At 36.8% G+C, this 13896-nt stretch overlaps 1 pseudogene; it reads right to left on the bottom strand.

Moving 5' to 3' along the window:
- Nucleotides 1-8907: 8907 nt before the first annotated feature.
- Nucleotides 8908-10841, bottom strand: LOC149249887 (dolichyl-diphosphooligosaccharide--protein glycosyltransferase subunit DAD1 pseudogene; annotated as a pseudogene).
- Between the last annotated feature and the right edge of the window lie 3055 nt (nt 10842-13896).

Here is a 13896-nt window from a genome sequence, read left to right as displayed (position 1 = left end):
AGGGCCTTTTGAATCTTTGCTCCAGATTAGTCACTTCATGAAATTTCAAATATTCTTATGCTAGATGTGATAAAAGGAGGAATGCACATGCATATCCACTTAACCTTTCGCACGAGGGATTATCTTTTGTTCACAAATTCCATGTTGACCTGTGAATAAGGGCCGCAAAGTTTAAGTATCTTGACAACTAGGTTGGAGAGAGAATATTGAGTACTCCAAACTCCTTCAAATGAGTCTTTAATGAATTCCTGGATATGATTATATGAGGTTTCTCATTTCTTGCTTCAGAACGTCCTGAAATATGTGTCACAAACTTTGTCCTAAGGGAAAAGAATTAGATCGTAGTTTTGTATGACTAGTAGAGTCTTCAATCAACATGAGATGATCAAGCCTTAGATAGTATGGTCCTTAGAGAGTAGGGTCAAAGACCTTAAATATGTTTTGAGATTTGAATGTGATACCAATCCACCCGCAGTATCCGTGTACAGGCAATCCACCCTCTTCGCTAAACTGTAACAATAAATACAGAGATAAGACCATTTAACCTGGCAAGACCCAAAAGAAAAGTGACCAAAAACCCTTTAATTCTACCTCTCGTTAGATATTCATGAATTCCATAGGGCTAAGAAATTTTCAGAGAAAAATCACAAGATATGCATTGAGCTCATACTTGGGAGATGAGTGTTGAAAATATCAACAATAAATGTTAAAAATAGAATCCATAAATTCTAGTTTAATTTGTCCTCGAATTAAACTAAGAATTAAAATTGAATTCTATTCTCATATCAACTTGTAAATAGTTAATTAAATTAAATTAAATTAATTAGCTTAGAAATTTCGAGTTGGAATTCTTTCTGAAGTCACGTATATGTTCTCCCTAAGTTTTAGGGGTCTAGTATGAGTTAATTGTGAGTTGGAATTAGATAACTTGGTTTACTGAGTTAAGTTCAATTAAATTAGTTCCAAACTATTTGTGGAACTAATAGAGAGTTAACAGTCAGTTGGTGCACTAATGCATTCACTAGTGATACTCCAGTTAACTGAATATTCCCTCATCAGAAACTCATGCATTTCGATTCTGAGAAAGATCCAGTTGGGACTAGAGTGCAGGGATAGTGTACTATTAGTTGTATGATTTACTGAGTTGTATAGATTATGCATGCAATCAAGAACTGAATCTAGTGTAGATTGTGCAGTTTTTGATGCACTGGATTCCCATTAATATGGGTTGATCAACCATAGGAATTGCACAAGGAAATAGGGGCTTGGAGAGCAGCAAAATAGGTTAAGGTTTAGTTTGAGCTTGCTCATGACCTAGGAGATTGATCATACTAAGTGCTGGGATTTTTCTTGTGAGAACAAGCATTGTATTATCATATTGGATTTCTAATTAATGCAATACATATAGTGGGAGTTTTCAGCTGAGGATTTCCCCGGATACTTATTGTGTTATGTGCCATTGATTTGTCTTTATTTTTCTATTATTGTTTTCATCGATCTATTGGCTTCAGCTAGTTGAAAGTAGAAGTAGATTCTTATCTTTTCCTTTAGTACATTGCATGAACTTGTGAATCTAGAGGAAAAATGTACATGTTATCGAAGCTGAGAACAATATACTATAGGAGATTTTGAAGTTTTGAGTTCAGGGTTACATGTGAAATTTGAATTTGCATTTGATACTTTAGGATCGACAAATGTCGTTCTATGGTTTGCTGCTCGACTATGTCTTGGATGGAAGCTCAAATTATATAGCCTGGAAGGACGGGATGGAGGTCATGTTGGAGGATAATGGCTTAAAGGAATTCAATGATCAGGACATTCCTAAGTCATCAACACCAGATGCTTAGAATCTGGCCGAATGGAAGAAGTGTGTCGCATGGGCAAGGTAGATAATCCTTGAGGGAGTTCAAGACCACACTGTCTCGAGTCTCCATGGGAAGGAAACTCCGCATGCTATGTGGAAAGCGTTGAAGGACCTTTTCCAGAAAAAAAAGTGACCATGGGAAGTTGGCACTGAAAGATAAACTTTGAAAAATCAAGATGGAGGGGGGTGAATCAATTCCTAATTACTTGACCAAGTTCACTCAATGTCGTGATGAACTTGGAAGTGTTGGAATCACGGTTCCCAAGGATGATATGGTGAATATTTCTCTTCTAGGACTCCCAAAGAGCTGGCATAGTTATCAAGACTCTATTAATGGTCGGGAGAAGCTACCAAATTGGGAACGATTGTGGTCAAATTTGATGCAAGAGGAGATCAGGAGGAACACCAAAGATGGGACTTGTTCCAAGGAAGTGGAAGAGGGATTTTCCTTAGTGAGTAAGGCAAAGAAGCCTAAGGGAAAGAAGTCCCAAGGCGAGGAGGGTGGAAAGAAGATGGACTTGATGAAAGTCAATTATTTTCACTATCATGAGCACGGGCACTATGCCAAGAACTTCCCACAGAAGAAAGCATGCAAGAAGGAGCCAACAGTAGTGGCAGCAGGTGAAGCTCTAATTTCATAATTCGAAATTTATTTCACTCTCATTGCATGCATGGCCAACACTGTCATGGGAGGCATGTGCTATCTTGACAATGGTGCTTCATTCCATATGATGGGGAATATAGATCTCTTTAGTGATTTTGAGGAGAAAGACCTCAAGCAAATCGGGATTGGTATCATTACCTTTCAGAGGGAGTCTGGATCCCCTCTCAAGATCACATATCTAATGTAAGTTTAAGGACTAAAGAAGAATCTTATTTCAGTCGCGGTATTGGAAGACTGTGGCTATGATGTGGTTTTTAGTAAGGGAAATTTTTTCCTTATACACATCACCATGGGAAAGGTGAAACAGATCGATGCACAATCCAAGAACCTGTATGATCTTGAGGCTCAAGATGCATGCAAAGACTTGAGGAGCAAGGAAAAGTTTAGTGACTTGGTGGTTGAGAGGGAGAATAAATTACCTCTCAACATGCAGCCCCAGAAGCAACTTGAGGAAGTTGTGGAGCAGCCACAACTAGAGAAGCTGAGAGGAGACCGAGTGGAGGCCTCCACTCATGTAGAGACTTCTAGTAGAGGGACATTTCGAGCCAAGTGGGGGGAGGGAGCACATGCAACCATACCTCCAGGTGTGAGGTGGGGCAATGTGAAGTGATAGTCCCAAGAGGAGTGAAATTGGGCAGGGTCCATTGAGAGTTTTTATCTCATGGATCGTACCTTGCTACGGGAGCCTAAAGCACATAGTAGCGGGAGGAATCAATGGGATTAATGCAGTCAAAGATCAGAGTGACAGAGGATAGAGCACTCAGATACTAAAGAGCGTAGAGAAGGGTTAATAACAGTGCAGAAAGGCAGAGTCAACAGAAGCGTAGAGTTTTCAGTCGATAGAGGCAATAACAGTAAGAGAATTTGATGACAAAGTCATCATTCTGATTCAAGTTGGAAGGTTTTTTGTTTCTGGAGTTGTTGGAGCAACAACACTAGAGAGAAGTGTTGCATGCAGAACATTCCAAAGGTTTAGGATCGGGATCGAGTTGAATTCCTTTCTTGTTGAGAGGGAGTGTTGAAAATAGAAACAAGAAATGTTAAAAATAGAATCTAGAAATTCCAGTTTAATTTTTCCTTGAATTAAACTAAGAATTAAAATCGAATTCTATTCTCATAGAAACTTGTAAATAGTTAATTAAGTTTAATTAACTTAATTAGCTTAGGAATTTCGAGTTGGAAGTCTTTCTAAATTCATGTATATGTTCTCCCTAAGCTTTAGGGCTCCAATATGAGTTAATTGTGAGTTGTAATTAGATAACTTAGTTTACTGAGTTAAGTTCAGTTAAATTAGTTCCAAACTGTTTTTGGAACTAATAGAGAGTTAACAGTCAGTTGGTGCACTAATGCATTCACTAGTGCTACTCTAGTTAACTAAAGATTCCCTCATCAAAAACTCATTCATGTTGATTCTGAGAAAGACCCAGTTGATACTAGAGTACAGGGACAGTGTAATATCAGGTGTATGATTTACTGAGTTGTATAGATCATGCATACAATCAGGAACTAAACCTAGTGTGGATTGCGCAGTTTTGGATGCATTGGATTCCCATTAATATGGGTTGATCAACCATAGGAATTATGCAGGGAAATAGGGGCTTCGAGAGTAGTAGAAGAGGCTAAGGTTTGGCTTGAGCTTGCTTGTGAGCTGGGAGATTGACCATACTGAGTGTTGGGATTGTTCTTGTAAGAACAAGCATTGTATTATCATCTTGGATTTCTAATTAATGCAATACAGATAGTGGGGGTTTTCAGATGAGGCTTTCCCCGAATACTTATTGTGTTATGTGCCATTGTTTTGTCTTCCTCTTGCTACTATTATTTCCATCGATCTATTGGCTTCCACTGGTTGAAAGAAGAAGTAGATTCTTATATATTTCTTTAGTACATTGCATGAGCTTATGAATCTACAGTAAAATTCTACAATGAGATGAGGTCTCCATATATAGTTTTGGAGGGCTCCATTGTAGGAAACTAAATTGTTATCTTGGCAAGAGACTCATATTTGAAATTTAAAAAATTTGGAGGGAAAAACCACTTTGAATTTTGAAACTTAGTTTCCTTTGGTGCCAAAACCCTCACATGCCTTTGATTTAAAAAAATAATTATTTATAATCAACCTTTTTCCACATGAAACACTATTTTAATTCTTGGTGAGGAAAATTATGACATGAGAATTTGTGTTGGCCAAGGAAAGGCTACCACATCATCATCCTTTGGGGTTTATGCCCACAAGTTGGGGGCTTCATCTTCAAACAAACATAGCTCATAAATCATGACGACTCTCATGTCATGCAACATACCACCAAAATTGTCTTAACGAGGAGCATCTAATGACGATGATCTTGAGATCAAATTCACAAATATTCATCCTTAAAAACCTCAAAATATGTGTGGGGATACTAGGGTTTCCAGCCATCCTTCCATTGGAGCTTCCAACTAATGCAATCCAGGCAAATATTAAGAACATTTAATAACATATGCTGACATCAATGACAACACCATTCAACAATCGCCCCCTTTATCATTGATGGTAGCACATACTCCTCGTGTGATCACTACTCCCCCTGACTCTATGCCTTTGGTCTTCTCTTCCTGGTTTCTATACCCCTTTGACTTCAATGGAAAAGTGTGGTTCCCTCTAACAAGCTTCATGATTTTCTTTTCCTATTACATATCGTTTCTACCCCTAACGAAATGCCTTCCTCTCTTCCTGTAATAAAATTCCTTTCATGACCACATCTAAGAAATTATTCTCTGCAAACCTGCTACTCCTCAACCTAACTAATCTACCCATAATGTTGATGAAAGCTTCACTTCTGCCACCTATTAGCCTGTCAATGATATATCTTCAAACGTGTAAATATTGCTACATAGACTCCCCCTCTGTAATGCCCCACTTAAATCTTATCCTACAAATTTTGTTAATATTTACATTATCTGAAAATATTGAAAAATATTGGTCTAATATAAAATTCATGATTTCCATTATTCAAATTCCCCACTTACCTTCTCAAATTGAATATTAGGTAGGATATGGTCTCCTTCCATTATTTCAAAATATATGTATTCATTTCACATTACCCAATGTACCCTCACATTTACTTGGGAGAAGACATAGTCCTCTCCATCTAATTATATCTATATATATATATATATATATATATATATATATATATATATATATATATATATATATCACCTCACATTCCTAAATGTACTTTTCAGATTTACTTGGGAGAAGACATGATCCTTTCCCATTAAATTCTCAATTTTATATTCATGTCACATTTCCAAATGTACCCCTAGCTTACTTGGGAGAAGAGAAGTCAATTGTAAGGATGGAAGAGAAGTTAATGACATTAATGAGAGGTGGTTGAGATGGAGAAGGGAAGGAGGGTATAAAAAGGGAAGGGGGAAGGAAGAAAAGGGGGGTTGGAGTCTTGCTTAGGATTGTGGGGGTTGGTTGTGATTGTTTGGCCTTGTTATGATTTTGGGAGACCTTGGAGACCTATGGAGGTTTCTTGGGTTTGAGAGGAGGAAAGTATCATTATCTAGTTTTGCGCATTCTTCTTGAGGACACACTATATCTGGTTGGACTTGGGCACGGAGGGCTAGGGAACCTGTGGAGGTTTCCTAGGCTAGGAATTTATTTCCTAGTTGGCTGGGAGGTAAATCCGGTTGGGTCGATGATAAGGAGCGTTCAGCTGGAGCTATAAGACAAAGGTATCATCATCAACCACCGGAACGGGTATTTTTCCATGGACTACTCTTGTTAAGTTGATATCAATGGAATGCTCACCTTAATTTATGTTGCTTATGATAAAATGATAAGATGTTAAATGTTTAAAGCTATGTAAGAAGATCAATGAGCTCCTTTTATTACTTTTAAATCAGCAGGAAAATAAATCTATTAGTGTATAATAAACTGAGGCTCTCATAATAGGAATCAGGCCCTTACACTTGGTATCAAAGCTTTGGTTCAAAATCTGGACCCAAAGCCCACTAAACCCACAATTTATACTTTCCACAAGTCTCCTTGTCATTTGATACGAATCCCCAGCCATGACTACTGGCCTTTACTTCTGCCAGAAGCCCATATTCCATTTGCATTTAGTTTGACTTTGCCATTTCCTCCACCAATCTGATGGCTAGTCTGAGGAGTTTCTGTGTTTTATAATTGATTTTTTTGCGCTAGCCAATTATCTGAGAACAGCATACGGATTAGACTCTCTGCAAGATAAATCTGGGCATGTGCGGTTCATAGAGGGACCAACAAAGTCTAGCAGAGGCGGTCAACAGTAAGCTGAGCTTCCCGTCTTCTGTGATTTTATTTTACCACCGCTGAGTGCTTAAACTTGGCCACAAATGCCTGGAAATTGAAATCTTTAGAGCGTAATTTGGTGGAAACTTAATGCCAGCGTTAATGCACCGGGCAATCGGTATAGCTACTATACTACAAGGCTCTGAATTGGAAAGCCGCCATAAGAATTTTCTCTAATTGTGGATTCAGGAAGCACTGTTACATATGTTCCCTGTTTAACTTGTACACGATGTGGCAATCACAGCAAGTATACATTGGGTCCACATCAAGGGAGTTTAAAATTCAGACTAATGTCTACAGGTTAAAACTCATTGTTTAGTGAAAATTCTGCCTGGATTCCATAAATAATAAACAAACTGACTTCTGCTTGGCTAATTCTATCCATCATTGTTACTTACCAAAGTGTACAAATAAATTTGTTACTCGAGAAACAAATCAATGTATATCTCTATCTAGAACATAATAGCTTTCCATGGACTTTCACTTGTTTAGTGCAGTGTTGGGTTTTGGTGTCATAAAGAAGGCGTTGCTACTCTGAGCATATGTTCAGATTTATCCTTGATGTCTCAATTAACTAAATCCTTTTGAGCTACAGGCTACGAGGAGGAAGTAAATTTTATGATTTTGTTACAAGAATAAGCAAGAAGCAAGCTTTTATTATCATAATGAGATTTAGCGTCAATGGGATCTTGACTGCTTGTAGTCTTCGAGTTCATTTGGTCAATGATTTATTGTTTTGCAGTTTACGCCCATTCCTTAGCACTGGATTTTGTTAAGTTCCTCTAAACTCTTTGATATCTTCGGCCGTCCCAAAAGCTGGTAGCGAGGTGTAAGTTTTAGCTAGTAACGATTAAATCCCAATTATCCAGATTTGATGAAAGGAAATGCTGAAAGTTAGTGCCATAAGAAGAAATTCAGGAGTAAAAACTAAATTCCAGACGACCTTTTCATGCACATTGCAGCCAAGCACTTCGAGTTTTCCAAGTAGGTTACATACTGTGTTGGGTTAAGTTTCTGTTTTAAATGGAGGGTGACATGCGTATTATTCTAATGCAAGCCACTTTTATGCAGCATATACTTATTATTTGTGTTGTAGCCATTTGTATGAAGTGGATTATGATAGAGAAGTTGCTGGAGACTCATTTAATATTTTAATCTATTCAAAAGAGAATATGTACCATTTCACTCAGTTGTTTATATATATATAAAAGAAAATCAGAGCAAAAATTAAATTCCAGATGACCTTTTCATGCACACGCAGCGAAGCACTAAGAGCTTGTCAAGTAGGTTACCTACTGTGTTATGTTAAGATTTTGTTTTAAATGGAGGTATGTAGATCAATGCTTTCGTCAATGTGCTAGAATATGAGAAATTTCCAGCCCAGAAAATTATGTTCATACTCTATTCTATTTTGTGTTTGAGTAGCCATTTCAGAAATTTTCAACATGTGGAACTCTGCTTTTGAATTGTGTTTATTCTATTGGGTACTTTATTGCAGTTTAATTCGGTACTCGGCTTGGTACTTGATAGGTTTCCTGGCAGTGGAAATTACAGTGAGTTCACTTTACTCTTTGTCAATGAAAAATTGAGATGTATGAAATGCAACACTGTCTTTCTAATCCAGCAGAAATAACATAACATGAACAAGATTCTGATAATGGTAAGTGTTGAGAAGCAAATACAAGAGACAATGAGATATACCTGTAGATTATAACCCTTGTGTTGATAACTCCAAAACAGAGAGCAATATTCACAGGCCTCTTGGAGGGAATAATCTCCTTTGATCAAAGCTTCAATATAGTAACATTCCTTTATCAAACATTACATACAGCTGCCCCAGTGGTTGTCATCCCCATAAATTTTGCTTGTCTTAGAATTTGCAGGTATAGCTTATGATCAAGTTGAAGTAACCCATCACAGACTTCCTTTTATATCTCAGACAAACGATGCAGTTCCCTTTCAGCATTTTCATTGGCTCTCTGCAACCAATAATTATGAAGCCCGATCCTTGATTTTTTTTGGTAACAGCCATACATCCTCGGAACCAAGGATTCTTTATAGAGAAGATTTATTAGCTGGATTTGCAGGCACAACTTCATCATCATCAGAAGGAGGAATAGCAATAGACTCACCTTTATCATCATCAGCAGTAAGAATAACTCTAGGTTCACCATCCTCATCAGCAGTAGTAGGAATAACATTAGGTTCATCATGATCATCAACTTTGCCTAGTGAAGAGAATGCACTATAAACTTTCATTTCTTTCCAGAGTCTTTTCTATAATTGACCTTGTTGAGTTTACTTTGCTCTTGCAATGCAGAAAGTAAATTGGACTACTCATATGACTTGCCAAATCTGAGCACAAAATAATAATTCAAAAGAAAACATATGGTTTATTCAACATAGTCAAGCCACACAATAAGAACAAATACTCGTATGTGAAGAGAAAGGAAAGGGAAACTTGCTGGAAGAATTATTTAACCCAAAATTGCGGCAAAGAGAGGCGAAATTGGCTATCAACCTATCCTGGAGCATAGAAATAACAATTAAGCACAGAAGTATAGCAATAAGTTGCCATCTAAATCTGTCTGCTTAATGCTCTGGTCATAGACTTGAAGCATAGACAACACCCACCTTCACAATGGCAAATTACCACATCATTAAAGTTGAGATTGGAAGGATTTTCATCCATGTTATACCTGCTCTTGTACCCACACCTGCACACAGCAACACTTGCAGAACTGATTTTTATTATTTTCTGCTATGTTGATAGTTGATTTCTATGACCATTCAATTCGATGTATTTCACCCCCATTTTATTAAGTGCTAATCTGCCCGTCTTATGGCACCACCCTGATTATCTTGACTTGATGCAGTACCTCACTTAGCCACACCCCCAAATCATTTTGGCATATTGTTCCCCCCCCCAACATTCTAAACTAGCTACTGTTATTGATCCTCAATCTGATACCAACAACCCAACCCTGTGCAAATTAGTTGTGAACCCAAACAAGCAATTTAATCACTGATGCCTTCTAGAGATGTTTATGTTGACATAATCTCCTTGCTGATTGCGAGAGCATGTGCACTAACAATATAGAAAATTTATGAGTGAGCAATATAGACTTCTGCAAACAAGAAAGACCGTGTCAACCAAAAGTCAAGGGTGGAATTTATAGCAAAAATTCTGCAGTTATGTTTAATCCATAGTACTTTAAGCTCTGGACTTCGCTGTTAGATTCTAGATAATAATAACTGATCCCTTCTATATTTACATATACCAGGAAAGTAAAAACAAGCAAATTCTCTATCATCTCTGCTTGATGCTTATTGATAGCACTGACTTCTCAAGAGTCAAACCATATAACAGAGTTCAAAGACTTGAACCACATTATGAAATGATCAAAATGAAGGTATAATAATGCAATAGCTTATATTTATGTTGCAATATGTAATAGTAAAGTGTCTTCTACGCCAAGAATCCAAAACACGAGAAAATTAAGGGAGCTACAATAACCAAGAAGCCAATTTCAGGTATTTGCGTATTTGACTACCACTAAATCCTTAGCAACGAAATATTTCAAGGAAAGGCGAGTAGCCAATTATTCTTTTATTGCTTTGTGATGGGTACCCTCTCATTCCAAACCTAGGAAGTTCATTATCACCAAGTGAAGTGCAAAATTGCACAAAACAAAACCTGCAAATGCTCTTTCTGGAGGAAGATCCTTGAATCCCTTGTTTTCTTCGTTGACTTGCATCCGCAAACAAACTGCAAGCACACCTGACCCCGTGCAAGATAGAACTCCTGAAAGAAAAGCATTGAAAGGAAATGATCCAACTATTGCCATGTAGACAACCTGCACAACTGCCGTGAGAACTACGTAGACCACATACAGATCGATGATCTTCAACTTGGTAGGAGTTGCAGAGTATGCAGATCGAAGGGATGCAACGAGAACTTGTGCATCCTTAGCTGTTGAGGTTCCCATTTAACATTTTACATATAATGCAAGTTTTCAATTCTAATGCATTTCAAATTACATATGATGGTACATACTACAGAACAATATGGATTTTGGACATAATAAGTCGATTTGAATTAGAATTGTCAAGTCAACCTAACTCATGTTTGACTTGGGAGTTTGAGTCCTCATTGCGACTAAATTTGATGAGTTTGACTTAGGATCGAATCATATTTAGAATCAATTCGACTCTGCTTAATTTCCTCATAGAATGGAATTAGACATAGTCTTTCACTTGTAGTCAAGGAGGATGGTGACACTTTAAAAAAAACAGGATACTTTTTCCATATTGATGACCTAAGCTGCAGGTAAATTTGGGTTTCTAGCTGGACTAGAAGAGATATTATTTCAAACTTCCAAACCATTTGCCAAGTAACACTTTAATAGCTCTTTGTGTAAACAGCGATGGAAGGAACAATGTACATTAATTAAATGAGCAGAGCCATGACTCCATGGACCACCAATTGGCCTGACCACCCATTATGTCTTGACCTGAACATGTTATTGGCTCAATGTCAAACAACTTCCATGAGACTATAAAATTAATCGACATTGGCATGATCTGTTCACTTCATGGCATCCAAATCGTCATAACTTATGGAAGATGAGCAAGAACATAAGTTATTGTTGACAGACACCCAAGAATTTTAGTGCCAGATTGAAAAGTTTGGAAAGCTCCTCCTTTCCTGCTATATACATGCAATTCTTGCTATGACATTAGATACGTTGTTCCATTATTATGCTTCACTAATTGAGTGTTTCTGATGAAATTAATTATGTAGTTAATGGATATTTGCATTTTTAATATTTATGTTGGTTTCGCTATATTAGCTATGTCTTTAGTTGCCACTAAAAGCAATAATAAAATGGCAGAATTTTATGGATACATAGTTATAAAGTAATGGTGGTTCGTGATGAGTCCTGACATGGAGTAAGGTATACTTGCAAGTATGAAATTCCAGGAGAGTGTAAACGTATATTGAATATTCATTTTCTCAAGGGGGTTGCATGTGGAGTGGGTCTAACCCTTAATTACCCTGAATTAGCAAGTTGTTTCCGTGTTTACGACAACTGTCCAACTATGAAGCAATCAGTGCATGCACAATCAATTTACAGCACTAATCCTTTTTCACTGCTACCACAACCAATGACAGATGATAGCCACTTGTTTGACATTCTTTGTGGCTGAGACGCAAACACTCTGTTTCCATAGTTTAACTGCATATTATGGCACATATGCATTATAATAAGGGTTAGAATTTGTATGATTATCTCAGTGGTTGTTCAACACAGATATGTTTCATATATTTAATATATGAGCTTTCATGGGCCAAGACTTATCTGTTTTCCTTTGCTGTCTGCAACACACACATACAACAGCAATGAAAGTGCCCTAAGGTATGATTGTAAAACTCTTCTAGTTTGTCAGGATTTTGTCCTTGTATTATATTTGGCCAGATTGCAGATAAGATAAGATAAGTACATTAATGTCCACAAAATGATACATCCCGTGTGAATACAATGTGGGAGTGCAAAAGCAACTCCTAGGTAACACTGGAAGCAAGATAAAGAAAGCTAAAGAATTTATAGATAAGTATTTGAGTATGCCAATCACTTGGTCTAACCAACACATGTATATATATATCGCAGTATCATAGGTGTGGTGATACAAAGTGAAAGTTTAAGACAAGAAAACTGGATATTTCAATACAGAGATATATGAGTTCCACACATAATCCAATTAGTCCCAATCCTCTTTCATTCCATCTTAACTTACATTAATACATCCTTGATGTGTATACTGAATTCCGAAAGACAGTGGAGTCAAAGTGCAAAGTCCGACCTTACTATAAGCTGCCCACCTCACTTGGACCTTTTTCAAAGAATGGTGTGGGTGACCTTGATGGGTGGAGCAAGGTCCCAACACTTGATCAACTTGGATTTTTGACCAAAGGTCAGGTAGGAAATTTTTATTATCATGTTATTTAGGTATAAAATAAAATTTTCACTTACGAGGCTCAATAAATGGAAATAGTTATATATATATATATATATATATATATATATATATATATATATATATATATATATATATATATATATATATCTAATTAGATAAATATAAATATATATATGGCCGAAAATAAAATGAAGAGTTGCTGAATTTAAAAGTTACCTTAGTCTCAAACAAAATGGCTGCATTTTGCCATCCTTTTCACGACGTCAATAAATTGCCATTTTGTTGTTCCACTGCTAATCCTTTGGATTGAGGTTAGTGAGATCCTCAATTGTTTTTTTTTAAATATAAACTTTATTAGAAATTGGAAGAAAGGAAACAATGAGTAGTACAAACCTTAGAGGAAAGCATGCAAAGGGATATAGGATATTTATTCCATGGCCATTTCTTGAAAATGTTAAATTTTCAAATAGAATTTGATTCTTTCAAAAGAAAGTCTATGTTGTATATGTTTTCCCCTCATCTTTTCTTTTATTGGAATGATTTCAACTTTCATAAATATTTGCATATGCTTGCATTTATTTCCTTTTGATACTATTAGTGATCAAGATCAAAAGAACCAACCATGCAAAAGACAATTGTATTGTCATTCAGTGCAAGTGGCCACATAAATCTATATGTTATCAATCCTATAACAACTGCCACGAGGATCCAAGAAAGACAAATGAAAAACATAAAGATAAAGTTCTAGTTTAAGAGAGCTGACACCATTATGTAATGCATAGCTTTGATCAGATATATCAACCTAAATTTGGGTTAGTAGGCATAGATGACAATGTTATGGAAATGGCAACATTGCATTAGAGCGTTAGCATTATTCAACATGGCAGTAGAAATGTTATGACACCAGCACTGGCCAATACTATATTGGCATGAATCGTTACACAGTATGGCATCTACATTTGTATTGACAGAGTTGTTACCTGTGTAGAGAAGGTCCAAGCAGTTACTATTCAAAGGAAATCCTACGTTAGTCTTCAGACCTGTGTGGAATGCTACATAGAT

The sequence above is a fragment of the Pinus tabuliformis genome, chromosome 7, assembly GCF_031772625.1.
Source record: "Pinus tabuliformis cultivar Carrire ecotype Pingquan chromosome 7, CPIR1, whole genome shotgun sequence".
Classification (NCBI taxonomy): domain Eukaryota; kingdom Viridiplantae; phylum Streptophyta; class Pinopsida; order Pinales; family Pinaceae; genus Pinus; species Pinus tabuliformis.
The sequence above is the reverse complement of the archived record's forward strand: the minus strand, read 5'-3'. Positions and strand labels throughout refer to the sequence as shown.